A 17,174-nucleotide genomic window follows, 5' to 3' on the forward strand; every position below is an offset into this window, starting at 1 on the left:
GCCTGACGCTGTACGCATGCGCACGCCCTCCTGGAAGGGGGGGAGGCGGGGCATTGGGGCACGTGGCCACCTGCCCTTCAGCCTCCCCAGGGGTCCGCTGGGAAATGCCCCTTGAAGGAAAGCGCATGTGCGGCACTAAGGGCACGTTCTCAAGGAAGGATTTCGGTGCTGGATGTGGAAGGGCCTGTCCTCCTTTTGCAATCTCGCTGCTCATACCCTTTTATACTTCAGGTATATAAAATTAAAGGTAATGGCTACTCAGCCTCATGGCTTTCTAATGCTGTCACTGGGCTAACTAGTGTATGTACTTGGGTTATTTGCGTCTGCTGTCTCTCAGAAGCTGTTTCCTAGGGGGGCGCTCTTGCCCTCAGGTTCCCGCCCCACACCATGGGGAGAGCATTTATACCACGGAGATTAGAAACGTGCAGACCCAGACCAGGCTGAATTTACTGATTTTTCAATTGTGAAGAGTTAAAGTGTGTTAGGAAATCTAATAACATAAAGTAAACTTAACAGTGTGTCAAGGCTCAATTGGCCCCCTTCTAATAACACAATTATGTCAAATTCTTCAGTATTTGAAAAACATTGTTCTGTGAGGAAAGGGGTAGCTAACATTAAAACTTGAGTGAAATTCTGTGGTATAGAAATCAAAAGCCTTATAGAAGAAAAATTGGCTGAATGGATTATCATAAATGATGTTGTATATTTTTTATTTTGTAGATTATGTGCTGCACACCTATTAAAGTGTATTATATGTGTGATTATATGACCACCACATTCACTTAGATGTTCATTTTGTTAAGCTTTGCTACACACTGCTCTATGCATAATTGGGCTGTAACATGGTTTTATCTTGAGGAGTGGTAGTTCTGTGGGAGGGAATGTGTTGGTGTGTGAGCCTCATGTGTATTCTTCCTTGGATTGTTAGTGGTCAATACATGTATTTGAAGCTTTTGCTTTTGTAGGGAAGAAATGACTGTGCTCCTGGAAATGGAATATTTTCTATATACTATCTGTGGGCCTCTTGGGTATGTAAAAATTCAGATTATAAGCTATGCTGTGCATGTTATTAGGATTGTGGTCCTATAAATTCAGTTTGTGGTTAGTGTATGTATTTAATGGGTTGGTGGGAATAAAGTATATGTATTCATATGTGTGGATGGTGGTGTTGGTGTAGATATTTGGGAATAAGAAGTCATGAGTGTTTTTGGAGTGTAGCTTGGGCTCAGTGGTTTTGCAAAGTGTGAGAGATCCTATATCAAGGATTTGGGGTTATTTATTTGTAATTTGAGATTTTGAGGGTTTTTTTTTAACGTGTGTGTTTTCCCCATGAATTTTGCAGATTTTTCAGTGTTCAGTGGTAGGTTTGTCAGTTTTCTACCTATGCATATAGGCAGTGTCAGGAAATGTGTCTGTGTATATTAGTTTATAGGGTCTATGTGTTTTGTATATTTGTGGAGATGGGGAAATCATTTATTTGTATGTAGTTCATGTTGAGTGTTGAAAATATTTATGTGATTTTCAGGAGTTGTGTGTGTATATGTCATTGAGTGTAACTATAGCACTATTTTGTGTAGCAGGTAGATATGGTAAATGTTGGATGGAAGGACTGTGGGGTGTCATGAGTCTGTATTCTGGAAGATGCTGGACTTAATTCTATGAGTATTTTTGAGTGTAAGGATTATGTGTATGTAAGTGGTTTGGGGATATATGTGCATATGAGGGGAACAGAGTGGTACTTTTGCATATTTGTAGTGTGCTGGAGAATTTTGGATTATAACTGAGGCCTGTGTATATTGAGTGTATTGTGTATTCAAGGATCATTGCAATTTGGACGTACATCTTCAAATGCTATGAATTTGATTTTATCAGTATGGAATTATTACTGTGTATCCTGGGAAGTTAGTATGTATGTACCTGATGTAGTGATAGGGGTGTGTGTTTATACATGGAAGTAAATATCTTAGTTTGCCTGAGCTGCTATGACAAACACCACAAAATGTGTTGCCTTAAACAACAAGCATTCTTTGGTCACTTTGAGGTTTGAACTCCAAATAAAGATTTGGAGATGATTTCTCCTGAATGTCTATAGTGTTGTGGTGCTGACCACCGGCAACTCCTGGATGTGTTTCTACCTCGTATCACTTGGCAATGTCCTCTCCTTTCTAGCTTCTCTGACTTCCCAGTTCTTTTTATATGGCCTCTAGCAATCTGGAATAAGGCCCACCTTCATTTACTTGGGTCACATGTTAACTAAAAACATCTTCAGGAGATTCTATTTACAATGGTTTCACATCCACGGAAAAATGGATTGAGACATGTCTGAACTGAGTTATATAGTTCAATATATCACAGTGGAGTAATTGTATATCTATATATTGGGGGTACATGGTGTAATTACATCTAAGAGTTCTGGATGTGAGAGTAGGGGGTATAATTAGGGACATGGAAGTGGTTTCATGTGTACTCATATTTGGTTGACTGGAGATAGTGATTTATTTCTTCAGAGTGTGTACTGGTTTGTGTGTATTTCTAGGATTGGGTGGGTGATTTATATAAATTTATTTAATTTATATACATTTATTCATAGGATCTATGGTATAAGGATTTTTAACAATGTTCTTCTTTGGAAAATTCTAGGGTTTTTCCATATCTTTTGGGGAATGTTTGAGTATTGGGGAAGTATAATTGTTCTCTGCATGGATGGGAGGGTGTGTCAAGTTGAGGGGTGTATGTATTCAGTGACCAGGAATATTTGATACAGATTGCTGGTAGGGCTGAGATTGTGGTGTGCTTGTTGTTCTGGTGCAAATATGTTATAGAGTATGTCATAGGATTGCAAGAAAACCCACCCTGAAATATAGAGTACTCTAGGCAGGAAAAAAGGTAAAATGGATCTACCTCTGCCGGGAAGAAGGGTCAACATGGCAGAACTCACAGCTCATAAGCGGGCAGGGTAAGTGTGTAGATTTGTTGGAGCCATGCCTGCATTCAGTTTACACCCCAGCAATAATCTCTTTCTTTTTAGAATGAAAAGCTACCCTTTTCCCCAAATTTAAATTAAGCAGGGGGCAGGTAGGCCCTACATAGGCAGTAGCCAGTCCTCTTCATGATTTTATTTTTAAAGTCTTCAGGATCTTGACAGGTCTTCTGTCAAGCCTCAGAATGGACACTGCAAATGTCAACAAACCCAAAGTTGTTCCTGACTCAGAACTCTTAAAGGCTAGTGGGTCAGGGTGGGCCATAGTGGCTCAGCAGACAGAATTCTAACCTGCCATGCCAGAAGCCCAGGTTCAATTCCCAGTGCCTGCCCATGTTAAAAAAAAAAAGGCAGTGGGACAATGAAAATGTTAAGCCAAATCAGAAGAAGCAGTCCATTCATTCCACTAAAATTTACTGAGTTTCATTTATGTAAGCACATAGGCAAGGCACAAAAGTATTTATTTTTGAAAGTTCCTTATTCTATCAAATACTTCTCTATGCTTTTCTAGTATCTTCTTGCTATCCTTTATGTCATTAGCCAAACCATTGAATTGATTTAGGAGATTTTTATGAACAACCTTTTTTAGTTGTCCCTGATTGTGTGTCACCTCCAGTGTTTTAATTTGGTCATCTGGCTGGGTCATAACTGCCTGCATCATTATATGCTTTTTGATTTTCTGTTGTCTTCAAGGCATTTGATTATTTTGATAGCATTATTTTGAAAGTTGGTTTCCCTCAGTCATGTAAGGTTTTGTATTTGTTTGGGTTTGCATTGAAGTTCTCCTTCTGCACTTGATTTATTAGTAATTTCCCTCCAAACCAAGGCCTGGACCTGTTGCAGGGGATGCACCTCTAATTGAGGATCCATTTAAAGCTAGACAGATCAGCAGTTTGCCAGACTTCACTTTCCTTTCTTCCTAGAAGATAGTATCCTTGGATCTCTTCTTCCCCTCAGGTCCACCTATCCCTGACTATGGCAGCTGGGTGAGCTGGATGGAGAGTATGTACATTGCAGCCAGGTCTGCTTGACCTGTTGTGCACTGAAAGTCACCAATCTCAGGCTGTAGGGGGGGGCATTACACACCTCAACAGATACTCCACTTGTGGGCCTTGATGGCTGCATTACAATATATCAGAAGGTTAATAAACATCTAAGTAAAGTTTATAGAGGTTTAATTATATATGTTAATCCTTGGCTACGCTCAAAGCTCTGCTCTCTCTAGGAAAATATAGGTTTATTTCTGTCCCTTTTTATGTATTTGAAAACCTCATCAGTTTTACAAACCATAGGGCATTCCCTGGATTCCAGTCCAGGGAAATCTTATCAAGGAAGGCCTTATTTAACAATAAGCTTTTCCTTCTTCTTGGGTAAATCATTTAGCTTAAATTAAGGAAAATAGGGTGAGCCTTTTAATTCTGTTGAAGTTCATAAAACCTTCAACAGATACCTTCATCAATTTTCCCAGAAGCCCCACTTATTTCTGTACTGTGGCCTGTTCTAGGAAAAAACAGCAAATAATTTGGGGGATGAGTATCGGTTTTTATTTTTAAGTACGTTTAATCTGATATCATTTTCTCAGCCTGCATGTTTCAATATGGCCCTAGTCAAAAAGACATATTGTGTCACTGGAATATTCAGCATCACAGGTACTTGAGGAAATGTACAATCCAAAAATGAAATTAAGGAAAGATTCCATTTACAAAACCAAATAATAATAAAATCCTTGTTATTAATTTGACCAAGAAGGTATAAGATGTAGCTACAGTTTTCCAAATTCATTTGAGTGAACCACTTGGGTGTGATTCAGATTTGCTATCTTAAATACAACTCTCAATCACAATCTGGTATTTAGCTTCTTCAATTTTGTCTGATTCACAAGCATCTTCTATTATAGAGTACAAAGAAAATATTTTTAGTGTTAGGGACAGGAGGCAATGTCACTATACTGAGAAATGGGTAACTCAAATAAACTCATGTAAATAATACCTTGTCTAATATTTTAACAGTGTTAGAATTTCTTTTGCCTCTAAGTGTAGTCCTCAATAAGGGCAGGACACTTGGGTTCAATTCAAAGTTTGGTTCAAATGTTGAGATTATTGATGTAAAACACACTAAGTGGATATTACAATATTTATTATTTACATCATTAATGTCTGGGTAGAGAGAGACAATCCTCTCAAGGAGGTCTGAAATGGCTTAGTGATGGAAAGGAGAAAGGCTTGAGTTTTTATTGTGGTTAGGGGATGTGGCCAGCAAGGGCTTTCACCTTTGGTAAGCTTGGCAACACACAAGGAGGGTACATCAAGGGTTCTCACCAAATTGCCCAGATGGAGAAAAGGATGAAAGAAAGGAAATGAATGACAGTTTTGATATATAACATGAGAAAATAGGGTCACATTCCTCATCACATGAGTTTACAATAGCCCAGCTGCTGATCACTGCCAAAGGTCGCTTTTTTCTTAGTCTCACACTGATCATCCTGCAAGGCAAAGAGTTTTTTGTTATTTCAATATAATCTAATTGTTTCCTATATGCTTTTGCCTATTATATTATTTCTTGGGCAAGGAATGAATAATTGAATGTCTGCCTGCATCTCTCTGACTATATGGTATAAAAGCAAATGTGCATTTATATATTAGATATAGGTCTCTTAATCCATCTGTGTACATAGTCCCATAATTTTCCTTTAACTGCTAGGGGATGAGTTTAAATGGCTGTGCCAGTTTGAATCTGTGGTGTTCCCTAGAAAAGCCATGTTGTTTAATCCTCATTGAATATTGCTGGGTGGGAATTTTTGATTATCCATAGAGATGTGACCCACCCAGTTGTGGGTGGTAACTTTTGTTTAGATGGTTTCTATGGAGATATGTCTCTACCCATTCAAGGTAAGGTTGCTTACTGGAGCCTTTTAAGAGGGAACCTGTTCTAGTTTGCTAGCTGCTGGAATGCATCACACCAGAGACGGATTGGCTTTTAATAAAAGAATTATTTTGTTGGTTCTTCAGAGGAAAGGCAGCTAACTTTCCACTGAGGTTCTTTCTTACATGGAAGGCACAGGATGGTCTCTACTGGTCTTATCTCCAGGCCCCTGGGTTCCAACAACTTTCCCCGGGGTGACTTCTTTCTGCATCTCCAAAGGCCTGGGCTGAGCTGCAAGTGCTGAGATGAGGAATGCCGAGCTGCTTAGGCTGTGCTACATTGCGTTCTCTCATTTAAGCACCAGCCAATTAAGTCAAACGTCACTCATTCCAGCAGACACACCTCCTAGTTGACTGCAGATGTAATTAGCAACAGATGAGGTTCACGTACCATTGGCTTATGTCCACAGCAACAAGACTAGGTATGCTTACCTGGCCAAGTTGACAACTGAATCTAACTAACACAGAACCATTTTGGAAAGAGTCACAAGAGCCCATGCAGCCTAAGACCTTTGATATAAAGAAGGAAAATGCCCCTGGGGGAGCTTCATGAATCAAGAAACCTGGAGAGGAAAGCTAGCAAATGTTACCATGTTCACTATCCAGTTGAGAAAGAAATGTTGAACGTCATCAACCTTCTTGAACCAAGGTATATTTTCTTTGGATGCCTTAGATTGGACATTTCTATAGCCTTGCTTTAATTTTGACATTTTCACAGCCTTAGAACTGTAAACTTGGCAACTTAAATTCCCCTTTTTAAAAGCCATTCCATTTCTGGTATATCACATTCCAGCAGTTTGCAAACTAGAATAGATTTTGGTACCAGAAATGTGGGGTGCTGCTGTGGTTTGCAAATGCCAAACATATTGATGTTGCTTTTTAAATGGATAAGAGGAAGATTCCGGAGGAGTTGTGAGGAGCTTGATAGAGAAGGTCTAGAATGCTTTGAGGAGACTGTTGGTAGAAATGTGGACTCTAAAGATACTTATGATGAGGTTCTAGACAGAAATGAGGTGTGTGTTGTTGCAAACTGGAAAGAATGTGCCCTTTGTTTTAAAGTTGCAGAAAATTGTGCTTGCTTCAGCAGCACATATATTAAAATTGGAATGATACAGAGATTATCATCGCCCCTGCACAAGGATGACATGCAAATTTGTGAAGTGTTCCATATTTTCTTTTAATAAAAAAATAATAAAATAAATAAAAAAATAAAGTTGCAGAAAATTTATCAAAACTGACAGCTGACTTTAGATGGAAGGCAGATTTTGAAAGCTATGAAATTGGAAATTTAGCAGAAGAGTCTATCAGATTAAATGTGGAAAGTGCAGCCTGGTTTTTCCTCACAGCTTATAGCAAAATAAGGAAAGAGATAAGCCGAGAACTAAATTCTTAGGTATAAAGAAACCAAAAGTTAATGTTCTAGACAATTCTGGGCTTCCAGGAAAGGAGACCCCAGAGAATAGTGCTTCATGTGAGGATTTAACCAAATGTGCAACCAGTCAGCCATATTGTTTCATCAGGAAAGGTTTATGGAAACTCCTGTCAGATGGGCATGATCCTTGCTTACTACATAGGAAACCAACAAGAGTATTGTGGGATCTGTATATATGCAACCACTTTCAGTCTGGACTAAAATTCTCAGAAAAGAGGTAAAGGTAAAATGTCTTCAGAATTAGAAATATGGAATCTAAATTCTGAAGTCAAGAAACTTGGGCCAGGAGATTAGACCTACACAAGTACTTAGAAGGTGGGCCTTCCACTTCATTGCAGTGGAAGGGTTGTGTTGCGTGGGGCCTTGGAGAGGGTAGAGCACATTCCTTGGGAAAAGGGGAGAGTCTGGCTGCACCCATATGGAGGGGCTGAGCATGTGCTCCAGAGACAGCAGTGATTCCCAGTGCTTGGAGAAGGTGGAGCCAAGAAAGAGGTGGTCCCTGCAATGTCCCCCCAAGGTTTCATTTAGAGAGAGATGGGCTATTGCATAGACCCTTGGAAAGGCAGGAGTGCCATATTCTAAAGCCTCAAAGATAAATGAATCTCAGACTTTGAAATCTAATGGAGTTTGCCCTGCAGATTTTGGAAGCTGCTTTAATCCTGTGACCCCTCTGATCCTTCCAATTTCTCAATGGAAATGGGAATATAAATCCTATTGCTGTCCCTCCTTTGTATATTGGCAGCACATAACTTGTTCTGAGTTTTACAGGTCAAGAGCCATAGGATAATTTTGCCTTAGGACAGACCATGCCTGAAGCTGACTTTGATGAAATTTTGTACTGTTTCTGACTTTGTATAATATTTTTATTGTTACTGAAATTGTTAAAAGCTTTCTGATATTGTGATGTAATTAATGTATTTTGCATGTGGAAAGAATGTGTCTTTTTGGTGCCCAGAGGGTATAATGTGCCAGTTTGAATCTGTGGTGTACACCAGAAAAGCCATATCCTTTAATCCTCTTTGAATATTGCTGGGTGGGGGCTTTTTGATTATCCATGGAAATGTGACCCCCCCTATTGTGGGTGGTAACTTTTGATTATATGGTTTCCATGGAGATATGTCTCTATCCATTCAAGGTGGGATTGCTTACTGGAGCCTTTTAAGATGGGACAATTTTGCAAAGAGCCACAAGAGCCTTGCAGCCCAAGACCTTTGGAGATGAAGAAGGAAAATGCCCCTGGGAGGGCTTCATGAAACCAGAAGCCTGGAGAGTAAGTTAGCAAATTTTGCCATGTTCGCTATATGCCCTTCCAGTTGAGAGAGAAATCCTGAATGTAATAAGCTTCTTGAATGTAATCTTGGATGCCTCAGATTGGACATTTCTATAGCCTTGCTTTAATTTTGACATTTTCACAGCCTTAGAGCTGTAAACTTGCAATCTATTAAATTTCCCTTTTTAAAAGCCATTTCATTTTTGGTATATCACATTCTGGCAGCTTGCAAACTAGAACAATTACCTTTCCCTTAACTTCTGAAACAGGAATAGTGAGTCCCTGGGCCCCAAGTTTTTAAACCTCCATTTAGCCCATTGTCATTTTTTATGATCTTTTTGTGCTTGTTCATTTCAAGTTTGAGAAGGGTAAGTGCAACTCAAATACCATATATTTTGTCAGATACTTTATGTACTTTACTTTTTCAGCCTCTCTATGACTTTATAATGCCAAAATTATCCACCATTTCTTGGATAACAAAAAAGAGGCTCTGAATAAGCCCCTCAGAAAATAGGTATTAGGATCTTTGACAGCAGGAACACTGGCAAAGAATTCAGACTTTGTATGGGAATGTTTAGGAGATACAGATCTGAGGCTCAGGGCCAGGCACCAGAGGATGTTGGGGAGGAAAAGAGAGGTTAAGCTGTTGCAGCTCAGGAATGGCCTTGAATTGCACACTAAGTATCTGCCCCTCTGAACTAGGTTTTATGACAGCAGGCAATATATCCAGTCAGAACAAAATCAAATTCCCCAAACCTCCAGGCATTCTTTTCACACAGATTCAGGACCTTCTGAATTCCAAGGGAAACAAGTGATCCCTATTTCAATTATAAACTTAGATAATGATAGTAACAAAGGGATTTTGTTGATAATCTCACTGCCACTATTGTGCCTTTGGCACACCAATACACTAGCCCTGAGTGGACCTCATGCTTGTCTTGAAGTCAAGGGTGTGTCCTGCTCCTCATAGAGCTTGGCACTGATGTTTAAAACAAGTCTCTGAGGCTGATATTTTTAGCTCTATAAACAACAGCTTTCCTCATCCACAAGAGACAGTGCTCAGTGTGGGGAGATGCTGGAGCCCATCACATGTCCTAAGAAACATGAAGAAGGTGACCAGATCCTCAGCCAGGTTTGTCCTTATATTGCAAAGCCTTGCTGTCACAAGTCTAATATTTTCTACAGTAGTGTATTAAGGAAAGTTGCTTATGCTTCACAAGTCAGATCCTACTGGTCAGGTCTACATAGCAATTGGAGGAGGTGGAGGTGGTGGTGGTGATGGTTGACACAGAGTTGGAAGTGGCAGCCAGGTTCCAAAAGGCTGCCAGGGAGGAGGATTTGGCCCATATCTCAATATTGGTGACTAAAGGCCTCTCATGCAGTAATCCATGAAGTTTGGTCCTGGGAAAAGAGGATGCCTTCTTGCAGCCACATTGACCTGGATACGGAAGGAGTTAAGTTGACATATGACAGACAATAGCTGAAACCCAGGGAAGTGGGTGTCAGTGCTTTGCACCTACCCCTTCACATGTTTGAGAAGAGGAGCATTAGGGCTAGAAAACTCTACCCTTCCACTTGGTCCCACAACTGCTTAGTCATCCCACAGGGTGAACTGCTGTTATGAGTGTCAGTGCCCATGTATGAAGAATGAGGAAAGGCACATTGTGATTATTCCTGAGGATTAACAGAGGGAATTCCAAAGAACGAAGACAGGGTATTCCAGACAGTAAGACATCCACTCACAAGACCTACCTGCTCCTTCCTTCACCCCACTACAGGTACTCACTATTTGCATCTTAAGAACATGCAGTATTAGAGGGAATGACAAGTCCATGCTCTACAGAAGTAGTAACAGCTACTTTTCAGAGAGTATTCTCCAGCCTTTCCTGTCTCATCTTTGTTTCCCATGACTGCTCAGTAAGCATGTCCATGCTATTCTCAGCTTAAGAGGACAGAGGCATATATAGAAACTGGATCATTGGCCCAGAGCCACACAACTTTAAAAGGCAGAAGCAGATTCAGTGCAGCACTGCTTGCCAGTATCTGCTTGTCCCCCTATACCTCCCTCCATGCAGAGGGGTCTTCTACTCTCTGGAAGTTCTATACATGGGATTAGGATCTATGGAGAGATAGTGTTCCCAGAGTCCTGCAGGGGACAATTAGGTTTGACTATAATATTTATCTTAATTCATAGATGATAATGTATTTTAGTACACTATGAAATGTAGATTACTTTTATCCTATGGGAAAACATTATTCTAATAAAAGAGTTTAATAAATGTTCTTTTATTTTAAGGAGGAAAAGTGCAAAGATGTATGATCTGAGTATTTACCAGCTATAGGACATGCATAAGCCACAAGAGAACACACTGATGTGAATATAATACAAGGTAAGACCTTGGATGGAAATTATCCCATTAGGGAATGACTGACAGTCTTAAGTACTTCACTTTCAGTGTACATTTTCTTTAACTAATTCATAATTTCTGATAATTGAAAATTTCTTATATAAAAACATTTTGGTATCCTTTAGTAATATATTTCTAAATGGATTGGACAAAAATGACTTTTGAAATTTGCAATGAATTTGCTCTGACTAGGAACATTCACAGTTAAATGAAGCACACAAGTTAAAATTGAAGGGCTTGACTTTTCACATTTTTAAGTTATGTGCAATACATCCATTCCCAAGCAGGAAAAGCATAAAATAACAATAACAGAAGCCTCCTATCTGTAACACTGCAGCCTCCACAATTAGAGATCAGTGGAGTCAACTGTATTACACAAGTTCTTCTTCAAATACAGAAGTGAAAGTCCTTCAATTCTTGCTTAGCTTCTAAGCAATTACTGCTTCTGAAGTTTACCCAAGGATGACAAGCTCAGTTTGGAGAAGCTATGCTTCTGCTTTCTTCAAAAGTGAGATACTCAAGATATCTCAGAACAAGAGGTGAGGCCAGGAGATGGTGTATATTATAATTGAAAATGCCCAGGGCCCTACTCCATTACCTCAGTAGGGAGTGGCCTTCCAGAGCTGCCTTTCCTTAGGAGTGCTGCTCCAGGTCTTGGGGCAGATAAAGGTGGGTTTATCTGAGGTTTACCTGACTTGCATATTCTGTACACAAAATTAACTGCCCCTCTACCCCTTTGTCCAATAACTTAGACTCTTTACAAACTCAGGCCCTTCATCATAGGTCCAGGGTTTCCCAACTGCCTCAAATGAAATCTAAGTTTTGGGTGCAGGGGTTGCTGTCTCCTAACCCCTGTGGAATACACCACAGAGATCTGCCTTCAGGTCCAGGTGTTTTTATAACAAGTCAACCATTTGAGGATAGGACAAGGCTCAACTCTATCTAGAACTCAACACTAAAAAGGGGTCTCCCAATACATAGGGGAAATGGCTAATGGTTTAAGTGCAGATTTGAGACAGTTATGATAAGCAAACTCAGAGTCAGAATCAAGATTATTGTTTACCAGGGCATGAGGTGAAATGGGGAATGGGATATTAAGACTCAAAGTGAACAGGGTCCCCATTTGGAATGATCAAAGTGTTTTGGTGATGGGTGGTGGTGAAGGTGCCACAACATGGTGAATATAATTAACAGCACTGAAAACCTATATGAATGTGATTAAAAGGGAATATATTAAATAGTGTATATAGTAACATAATACATAAATGAAATCCATGGGATTATAGTATCAAATAGTGAACCCCACATTAAACAATTTACTGTAGTTAATAGTACAGTTATGAAAATGTGCTTTCATCAATTGTAACAAATGTTCCACAGAAGAGCACAGTGTTAAAAATATGCTGGAATATGGGAATCTTGCAATTTATGCATGATTATTCTGTAAACACTCAACTTTTCTAATAAATAAAAATATAATAACATAAGAACTGCTTTAGGTAGGAAGAAAACCCTAGGTATATACAACATTGGTCTATAGTTTTAGTTTACATATAATCTGAATGACCTGTATGACCTGTTTGGTCATATATTATATGAGTATTTCTGTATGTTATATACTTATGGACTTTAGTATTATGGTCATGAAAAAAGGAAAAATCAATTAGAAATTTATGGTAAAGCTTTAGGGTTACATTTTTTGCATTATAAGATTCAAATTACATAGGAATTTAATTTATGACTGGAATACTATAATTCACAATAAAAAATGAAAACAGACAAAAAGAAAAAGTTACCTCCAACAACAGTAAATGCTTTGTCATGGTCGTAAAGCAGTCTTGAATTAGATTACCCACAAAGACAAAGCATGAAAATATTTTCTCTAGGCAGAGCATACAGTACATATTCTAAGATGTTGTTCATTTTATTTTTCTCACAAAAAGGAAAATAAGTTCTTCAAACTTTATCCTGCAAGGTGGGAAATGAACCTGCCCAATTCCCACATCATATGCATAACTCAAAAATGGTCTGAAAAGATGACTTTTTATGTTTTTAATTCAAAACCCCTCATCTCTGTGGGGGTATGTAATATTTCTTCTGAATATTTTGCCACTTACTAAATGTGGAGAGCATAAAATCATTGCTAGCTAAAGATTCCTTACTGTCTGTGTTTTCATGAATTTTTTCTACTACAAGCCTCAGAACAATCACTGAAAATTGTTATATACTGAAACAGGAAGCAATATCTCAATAGGTAACTTGGTCACAGAGAATGCAAAGGTGAAATTATTGGTGGAGGACAGAAAGAGTAGGGATTATGAAAACAACAGAAACAACTGAGGAGCAGAAACTGGTGGTTCCTAAAGACCTTCCTCCAAAAGTAAATTACACTCAAGAATCTCTGATAAGAGATGGGAAGGAAAGAAAAGAACAGATTATAGGATAAAAGCAGAAAGAAAGAAAGGCAGTTTCTTACTGACTAAATATGGCAAATGTAAGGCATTAACTTTTCACAAAAATGATAAAATGATCTACATTATTAGTCCATGCATTCATTTACATAACACAATTTGAAGCCATGACCACAGAATTTCCTCTTGCTTCTAGGATACCCATGATACATATGTACATATGCTTCATACTGCCACTCAAGTCCCTGAAACACTGCTCAATATTTTTCTATTCTTTTCTATATATGTTCTTCTGATTTTAATTGCCTGCCATCTAGTGGCTTATTCTTTTTTCTATTTGTTAACATCTGCTGTTTGCTTTCACTATTTCCTATGAGACAGAATTCCCTCTCCAGGGGGTTTAAAGCAACCAAATCTTTGCCCCAGGCTATCTACCTCAACAGATTCTTACATTCTTTTCCATGTCTTAAACTGCTTTCACCTGGAGGGCAAATTCTGGAAAATCTCTGAGACTATCCCAGAGAATACTTTCAAAATCAGTCTTTCCCAGCCAGAGACCTACAAATGGGGTGCAGACTAGCTCCAAATGGCCTGTAATTCACTAGCCATTGTTTATGACTCAGTATTCAAAGAAAGAATGACAACTACTGACTAATCAGAATTTATGGGTCCTCATGGGTTTTGTTTCTTAGGAGAGGCTATGATGTAGGTCACACCTTTCTATAATTGAAGTCTAGGGACTGAACTCTGCAGATAGAAAACATTTAAGGTCTATTACAGAGTGAAGTTTAAAGGTCTCTTGAAATGTGAGTGCTTCCCAAAATCTAAATGCTGATGCTGTATCTTTTCTGTAAGACACACACACAAAAATATTGAAACATAGCTAAGAGTCAGAGAGTGACTGTCACTTTCCAGATTAAAGAGAAGAGAATATATTCATTGCACCTACACTTTGACCACACCAGTAAGTATGACAAAGTCTTCCTTTTTGAGAATCCATTACCTATTTTGCTGATTTCACATGGTATTGGTAAGACCAAATGAGATGATGTATTTGAAAAAGATTTTGCAACACTATACATGATCATATAAGTGTAAATTTTCCTCAGCTTGTTTATTAAAATTATGCATATTTTATTAATTCACTATATTGTGTGTATGATAGCGTCTGGAGAAGTGGGACATGCTGGCATGTGTGGGTAGAAATCTCTAGGTTGAAAAATAACAAGAGGTCTAAGGAAATGTAGCCCATTGTGGTTGGGCATCCTCAAAAAGTCTCATGCCAACCCAAGTCTCTACTCTCCAGTTGAATCCTAGTTTATACTCTCTTCTCCTTCATCTCCATTCATATTATATAATCTCTAATCACCAGGCTTTCTGTAATTAATCTTTATTTTTCCTTTTCCTGTGTATTTGCTACTCTTTCTTTCAATCCATTTTCCTTATATGCTTTTATCTCTTTTCCACATGCTTAATTTTCCTTTCACTAAGTCACTTTTTTAATTTTTTTGGTGTCTTTATCATTTTTTGGTCTTCTCCATTTTCCAGTAATGATTTATAAGGAGGTATTGAAAAGCACCCAAACAGCCCTCACTATGATGTGGGAATTCTACAATTTCAATATGAAATTTTGATGATCTTATTTTTAAACTGAAAGTAAAAAAAATTGATCAGTTCTTTATGTTGCTCACCTTCAGAAAAGGGCCTACTTGATATTTATTTAGGTAGATAAAACTATTTTCTATATTCTTGTTACAGGGCATTTGGACTCCCTCATCACATTAAATGTATTAAATACATAATTGTCTAACAAATGAATGCATTTTATTTCTGCTTAGCAGTTATTCTCTGGTTTCAATATTTGGCATAACTCGCTCTTGTAGTTACTCTTGTATGCTTAAAAGGTAGACTGCGAATGAGTATTGTTATGTCTTTTTTTCTGTGTCATTAAAACAAACCAAATGTCACTAATAATTTCTTTTCCTACTGTGTAGAGTGTTCTTCATTTATCTATAATGGTAGAATTTATTTAGTATATCAATACACAATCAGAATTTTCTGGGAAAAGTATCAGCTACAAAAGTTAAATGTTCATAGAAAATAGACTGCTATGACAGCTATAGTCTACACAAAGTTGTAAGGTGTAGCTTACAGAGTAGTTCTTAAAAAACTGGGTGGGGTATTATTTGGTTTGATATACACTATTTTCTAAATTGCTGATATAAAATAGAAAAAGCTTGATGTATTGGCATTTAAGCCAGGGAAGATTAGGCTATGCAAGAGAGAAAAGATAGTTGAATTATCTTTTATGTCAAATGTTTTGAAAGCTACTATGTGCTTAATATTTTTAATGGAAGAAAGTCTAGACAACAATTATAATCCCTCACTAGGGTAAATGATCATCAAAAAATACCTATTGGTATCAGAAAGTATGATCTTGTTATACCAAATATGATTGTACTAAAAGCAGCTAAAACAACAATACTATAATAAAAAAGACATCGTTAAGTATGTAAGGAAAGAACATGTTAGAGTATTTCAGGCCTTCATGTCTGGAAGTCCAGGAGAATTTTTTGTAGGGGCTTTTTCAAATTTGTGGCAAAATTATTCTTGGGAATGGTCTAAATAGTGTGGTGTATTAGAGATGGAGCATAACAATGTAGGCTAGAGACAGTAATTGGTAGCTATTTGCTACAACTAGAGAGTTGGTTATACTCCAACCTGTCCTGTCCTTACTCCATTGTCACTGCCTTGTCTTTACTCAGGTTATCCAAGGCAGCTGCAGATATGTCCTCTCTAGTTCACATAGTTCTACACCTTTCAATACATCTGTTCTTTTAGGATTGAGAGATCCCCTTAAAGGCAAAATTGATTCATAGGAATTCTGCAACTTCATACCACAGCTTAAACCATTTTAATACCTCTTTGATATTTACTGATTAAATGTTAATCTGGTTTATTTTTCACAGTGACCTACACCTCACACAAGTACACCTCCATCTTTGGCTATTGTGAAGCAGGTATTTTACACAGTCACACCTGTATTCATTGTGATGGAACAGACTCTATCAGCATCCAAAATAGCACAAGGAAGTGAAACTTTTAAGGATCATGGAAGGGTTTTCTTTTGTCCCTCAGATATATATCATGTTCAATTTATAACAATTTTGTTGTGATGAAAAGATTTTTTTTCCCAAATATGACTGGCCCCTTCTCACATATATTGGGAGAAACAAAATTATTCTCAGAAAAGAAAAGTATGTCTTTTTTATAAGAAAATATTGAGCTAGTGTTTAGATTAGACAGGTTCTAGAGCTTGTTATGAAGTGGACAGTTTAAAATGTAGACTAGTAAATTTTTCCGAATAAAGTTGAATACATGTCATGACAGGGTGCACTGATCCCATACTGTCTCACACTGGGCTTGTGAAACAAGCCTATACTGACTGTGAAACTGTCAATATTTTAATAGGTTATGACTCAGTTTTCTTGTCTGTAAAATAGAAAACACTTTTTACATTGGTCTCTGTGAAGGATTAATGATAGAAAAAACAGGAAAATATGAGATCAATTCAAATAACTGTTACTGTAAGTAAACTGCTTGAAAATGAAGACTAGTGAAAATATCTGATATGTCATGTGCATTGCCTGGTAGAGGGTCTTGCCCATGGTATGCATTCAAAAATATTTTCCTGAAATAATAAATAAGCAGCTGCCTTCTCTGCAACTTCCAGATAAGACAAAATAACCATC

The 17,174-nt window shown here is 37.9% G+C and overlaps 1 long non-coding RNA gene and 1 other non-coding gene across 2 annotated transcripts; both read left to right on the forward strand.

Moving 5' to 3' along the window:
- Positions 1–140: 140 nt before the first annotated feature.
- On the forward strand, positions 141–11,122 carry LOC143673154 (uncharacterized). Its single transcript, XR_013170216.1, has 3 exons — positions 141–247; positions 8,469–8,603; positions 10,900–11,122. It is a non-coding gene; the product is annotated as an uncharacterized LOC143673154 (long non-coding RNA).
- LOC143673155 (U6 spliceosomal RNA) lies at positions 6,973–7,076 on the forward strand. Its single transcript, XR_013170217.1, has one exon. It is a non-coding gene; the product is annotated as a U6 spliceosomal RNA (small nuclear RNA).
- Positions 11,123–17,174: the final 6,052 nt, after the last annotated feature.

This window comes from Tamandua tetradactyla, unplaced genomic scaffold (assembly GCF_023851605.1).
Source record: "Tamandua tetradactyla isolate mTamTet1 unplaced genomic scaffold, mTamTet1.pri scaffold_153_ctg1, whole genome shotgun sequence".
Taxonomy (NCBI): domain Eukaryota; kingdom Metazoa; phylum Chordata; class Mammalia; order Pilosa; family Myrmecophagidae; genus Tamandua; species Tamandua tetradactyla.